The sequence below is a fragment of the Triturus cristatus genome, chromosome 8 (genome assembly GCF_964204655.1).
Source record: "Triturus cristatus chromosome 8, aTriCri1.1, whole genome shotgun sequence".
Classification (NCBI taxonomy): domain Eukaryota; kingdom Metazoa; phylum Chordata; class Amphibia; order Caudata; family Salamandridae; genus Triturus; species Triturus cristatus.
The window spans coordinates 739,892,580-739,898,579 of record NC_140591.1 but is presented as its reverse complement, the minus strand read 5'-3'; positions in this window follow the sequence as shown (position 1 = coordinate 739,898,579).

Below are 6,000 nucleotides of genomic sequence, written 5' to 3'. Positions count from 1 at the left end.
AGTTCCATATCCTACAGACTGATATATTCCTCTGTACTTGCACCTTGGGGATTCATCAAAACCTGGCATGATAAGCAGCTTTCTACTGCTCACAGACTGGACAGCGAAACAATTTAAAATATCCCAGAAAAAGAAAATAAGCATGCTTCATCAGAGCTTTCTGGACAGGAAGGACATTTGAGCAAGTGAGGAATAAGCACTGCTTTTGTTAATTTGCATAGGCAGAATAGAGACTTCTGGGAAAAGGCCGAAATTACAGACACAGAAAATGGCTGCATCTATAGAGAACGCTAAGAAGTGTTGGCAGCTTTTCCTCTGACCCTGGCCACTTTTACAAGCAATCCTATGATAGTCAGCAGGACCCACCCTAAAAAGGAAGGGGCATCCACTTGGACCCTTTCCACCTTTTCTAAGTCTCGCCTGATCGAGCCTGATTGAGCACTGATTGAGCAGATAAGCACATGTAATTCTCATTTCAGAAAGGTATTGGTTAGCTTGCTGCTAGCAGCTCAGTTATGTTATGATGTTAGAGGCTATGCAAGGAATGCTTTAGTCCAGCGATATGCAGTTTTTATTGCGCCTTGCATTCAGCAGGAAGATCTTTAGCTTGAATCTGTGGCCTAGGTATTCACCTTGGTATTTCTATTGGCACAAAGTGAAGGAGTATTTGAGAGAAAATGCACAATGTGTTTCTTATGTTGTTATGAACAACTTGTTACTCTTTCTCATTAAGCTTCAGCCACTGCAGAAATATATAAATAAGGGCTGACTTCCTGTAAGACGTGTCCAAAGCTGGGACAAAATAAAAGGAGACACTTGTAAATGATAGTGCTATCGTTTGAGAAAGGGTAAGTTGAGACTGACTTTCATGCGTATTCACAGACCAAGCATCATAAAGATACCAGCATGATCTTCATTGCGGGCTTAGAGCCGGTATTGGCTTTTGAGAGGTAAGAGGATTTTGAGGGCTCGTTGGTCTAGGGGTATGATTCTCGCTTTGGGTGCGAGAGGTCCCGGGTTCAAATCGCGGACGAGCCCTTTTCTTGGTACTCTTTTCAAGTTGTTTTGAAGTTTGCGTTTCAAAGCCAACATCAATTTTTTCTTTGCAGTAGTGGATAATTCTTTGCTAGAGTCTCATGCTTCAGCCCTGCCCAGTCTGAGCTAATACCAAACATCTGGTCTTGCATGGCATGTACGAGCGTTCAGCTAGGGATGTCGGGCAGGTTGCATGAATTAAATCTAAAGCCAGAGGCCCATGGAATAGCCAGTTCGGAGCAGTTTCATTACAGAAAAATCAACTGTAGGTATCTGATTCTGTAGTGTAGTGGTTATCACGTTCACCTCACACGCGAAAGGTCCCTGGTTCGAAACCGGGCAGAAACAGTTGTTATATTGTGTTGGCTACAATGTTGATAGGTGCCGTTTTGCCATGGAATTGTCCAAGCCCTGAAGATTATTTCATGCAATCTCGTTCCAAGAAAGGGAATTCTCTCAAAACACTAAAGTAATCGGCGTGTGGATGTATCTGTTGGTTCTCAGACCTTGCTTTCAAAAGAGCCCTGCAATCGGTTCGCTGCTCACCTAGAACAAGCATTAACATGAAGAATTGTTTGCACCAACAGGAATCTTATTTTAGTGGAGTGTTTCTGGCTTTGAGTGCAGAGGCCCTCGGCTCAATTCCAAGATGATCCTTCTCAAGGTGATGATACAAATGCATTGTCACCTTTACGTTTAATGTCAGAATCATTTATTTCCAGTTGGTGGTGTAAGAATGTTTGCAACAGTATGGCGATTTTTCCTAGCCATGCATGAATGAAAGCATATCACTCGCCTTTAGGTGTTTTTCTAATACATTGATATTTGCATCTTCCTTCCTAGCCTGCATGTTTGACTATCTTACAGGAAGCATGTAATAAGTATCACATCAGGGCCCTTCTTCTACTCAATTCACAACTGTTCTATCACAACATAGATAAGAAAGCTGCATCTGCTTTTGTTGTGTAGTGGTAATCAGGTTTACCTGACGTGTGAAAGCCCCATGCTTTGAAAGTACACAGTAACAAAGAAACCGATGACTTTTATAAAAAGGTGCCATGTGTGTCTCTTACTTTGCACAAAAAGTGCCAGAGATGACTTCATTTGCAGTCACTTGAAAAGTAGGGATTCTCCAATAAATGGTAAATGGTTGAAACAAATCTGAAGAAATGCATGACATACCTGTGTGTGTGTGTGTACGCATGTATGTATATATAGGGAGAGAGAGAGCGTCAATATAAACAGACTTTATTTCAATCAAGCTGTCTTTTCTATCCTTCAGGAGCAGAATGTTCTGATCATCAGCGCTCCAGAATGTAGTGTTTTCTTGGCAAGCATCACATATTGTGATGTGTTAGCTAAAAGTTCCATATCCTACAGACTGATATATTCCTCTGTACTTGCACCTTGGGGATTCATCAAAACCTGGCATGATAAGCAGCTTTCTACTGCTCACAGACTGGACAGCGAAACAATTTAAAATATCCCAGAAAAAGAAAATAAGCATGCTTAATCAGAGCTTTCTGGACAGGAAGGACATTTGAGCAAGTGAGGAATAAGCACTGCTTTTGTTAATTTGCATAGGCAGAATAGAGACTTCTGGGAAAAGGCCGAAATTACAGACACAGAAAATGGCTGCATCTATAGAGAACGCTAAGAAGTGTTGGCAGCTTTTCCTCTGACCCTGGCCACTTTTACAAGCAATCCTATGATAGTCAGCAGGACCCACCCTAAAAAGGAAGGGGCATCCACTTGGACCCTTTCCACCTTTTCTAAGTCTCGCCTGATCGAGCCTGATTGAGCACTGATTGAGCAGATAAGCACATGTAATTCTCATTTCAGAAAGGTATTGGTTAGCTTGCTGCTAGCAGCTCAGTTATGTTATGATGTTAGAGGCTATGCAAGGAATGCTTTAGTCCAGCGATATGCAGTTTTTATTGCGCCTTGCATTCAGCAGGAAGATCTTTAGCTTGAATCTGTGGCCTAGGTATTCACCTTGGTATTTCTATTGGCACAAAGTGAAGGAGTATTTGAGAGAAAATGCACAATGTGTTTCTTATGTTGTTATGAACAACTTGTTACTCTTTCTCATTAAGCTTCAGCCACTGCAGAAATATATAAATAAGGGCTGACTTCCTGTAAGACGTGTCCAAAGCTGGGACAAAATAAAAGGAGACACTTGTAAATGATAGTGCTATCGTTTGAGAAAGGGTAAGTTGAGACTGACTTTCATGCGTATTCACAGACCAAGCATCATAAAGATACCAGCATGATCTTCATTGCGGGCTTAGAGCCGGTATTGGCTTTTGAGAGGTAAGAGGATTTTGAGGGCTCGTTGGTCTAGGGGTATGATTCTCGCTTTGGGTGCGAGAGGTCCCGGGTTCAAATCGCGGACGAGCCCTTTTCTTGGTACTCTTTTCAAGTTGTTTTGAAGTTTGCGTTTCAAAGCCAACATCAATTTTTTCTTTGCAGTAGTGGATAATTCTTTGCTAGAGTCTCATGCTTCAGCCCTGCCCAGTCTGAGCTAATACCAAACATCTGGTCTTGCATGGCATGTACGAGCGTTCAGCTAGGGATGTCGGGCAGGTTGCATGAATTAAATCTAAAGCCAGAGGCCCATGGAATAGCCAGTTCGGAGCAGTTTCATTACAGAAAAATCAACTGTAGGTATCTGATTCTGTAGTGTAGTGGTTATCACGTTCGCCTCACACGCGAAAGGTCCCTGGTTCGAAACCGGGCAGAAACAGTTGTTATATTGTGTTGGCTACAATGTTGATAGGTGCCGTTTTGCCATGGAATTGTCCAAGCCCTGAAGATTATTTCATGCAATCTCGTTCCAAGAAAGGGAATTCTCTCAAAACACTAAAGTAATCGGCGTGTGGATGTATCTGTTGGTTCTCAGACCTTGCTTTCAAAAGAGCCCTGCAATCGGTTCGCTGCTCACCTAGAACAAGCATTAACATGAAGAATTGTTGGCACCAACAGGAATCTTATTTTAGTGGAGTGTTTCTGGCTTTGAGTGCAGAGGCCCTCGGCTCAATTCCAAGATGATCCTTCTCAAGGTGATGATACAAATGCATTGTCACCTTTACGTTTAATGTCAGAATCATTTATTTCCAGTTGGTGGTGTAAGAATGTTTGCAACAGTATGGCGATTTTTCCTAGCCATGCATGAATGAAAGCATATCACTCGCCTTTAGGTGTTTTTCTAATACATTGATATTTGCATCTTCCTTCCTAGCCTGCATGTTTGACTATCTTACAGGAAGCATGTAATAAGTATCACATCAGGGCCCTTCTTCTACTCAATTCACAACTGTTCTATCACAACATAGATAAGAAAGCTGCATCTGCTTTTGTTGTGTAGTGGTAATCAGGTTTACCTGACGTGTGAAAGCCCCATGCTTTGAAAGTACACAGTAACAAAGAAACCGATGACTTTTATAAAAAGGTGCCATGTGTGTCTCTTACTTTGCACAAAAAGTGCCAGAGATGACTTCATTTGCAGTCACTTGAAAAGTAGGGATTCTCCAATAAATGGTAAATGGTTGAAACAAATCTGAAGAAATGCATGACATACCTGTGTGTGTGTGTGTGTACGCATGTATGTATATATAGGGAGAGAGAGAGCGTCAATATAAACAGACTTTATTTCAATCAAGCTGTCTTTTCTATCCTTCAGGAGCAGAATGTTCTGATCATCAGCGCTCCAGAATGTAGTGTTTTCTTGGCAAGCATCACATATTGTGATGTGTTAGCTAAAAGTTCCATATCCTACAGACTGATATATTCCTCTGTACTTGCACCTTGGGGATTCATCAAAACCTGGCATAATAAGCAGCTTTCTACTGCCACAGACTGGACAGCGAAACAATTTAAAATATCCCAGAAAAAGCAAATAAGCATGCTTAATCAGAGCTTTCTGGACAGGAAGGACATTTGAGCAAGTGAGGAATAAGCACTGCTTTTGTTAATTTGCATAGGCAGAATAGAGACTTCTGGGAAAAGGCCGAAATTACAGACACAGAAAATGGCTGCATCTATAGAGAACGCTAAGAAGTGTTGGCAGCTTTTCCTCTGACCCTGGCCACTTTTACAAGCAATCCTATGATAGTCAGCAGGACCCACCCTAAAAAGGAAGGGGCATCCACTTGGACCCTTTCCACCTTTTCTAAGTCTCGCCTCATCGAGCCTGATCGAGCACTGATTGAGCAGATAAGCACATGTAATTCTCATTTCAGAAAGGTATTGGTTAGCTTGCTGCTAGCAGCTCAGTTATGTTATGATGTTAGAGGCTATGCAAGGAATGCTTTAGTCCAGCGATATGCAGTTTTTATTGCGCCTTGCATTCAGCAGGAAGATCTTTAGCTTGAATCTGTGGCCTAGGTATTCACCTTGGTATTTCTATTGGCACAAAGTGAAGGAGTATTTGAGAGAAAATGCACAATGTGTTTCTTATGTTGTTATGAACAACTTGTTACTCTTTCTCATTAAGCTTCAGCCACTGCAGAAATATATAAATAAGGGCTGACTTCCTGTAAGACGTGTCCAAAGCTGGGACGAAATAAAAGGAGACACTTGTAAATGATAGTGCTATCGTTTGAGAAAGGGTAAGTTGAGACTGACTTTCATGCGTATTCACAGACCAAGCATCATAAAGATACCAGCATGATCTTCATTGCGGGCTTAGAGCCGGTATTGGCTTTTGAGAGGTAAGAGGATTTTGAGGGCTCGTTGGTCTAGGGGTATGATTCTCGCTTTGGGTGCGAGAGGTCCCGGGTTCAAAGCCCGGACGAGCCCTTTTCTTGGTACTCTTTTCAAGTTGTTTTGAAGTTTGCGTTTCAAAGCCAACATCAATTTTTTCTTTGCAGTAGTGGATAATTCTTTGCTAGAGTCTCATGCTTCAGCCCTGCCCAGTCTGAGCTAATACCAAACATCTGGTCTTGCATGGCATGTACGAGCGTT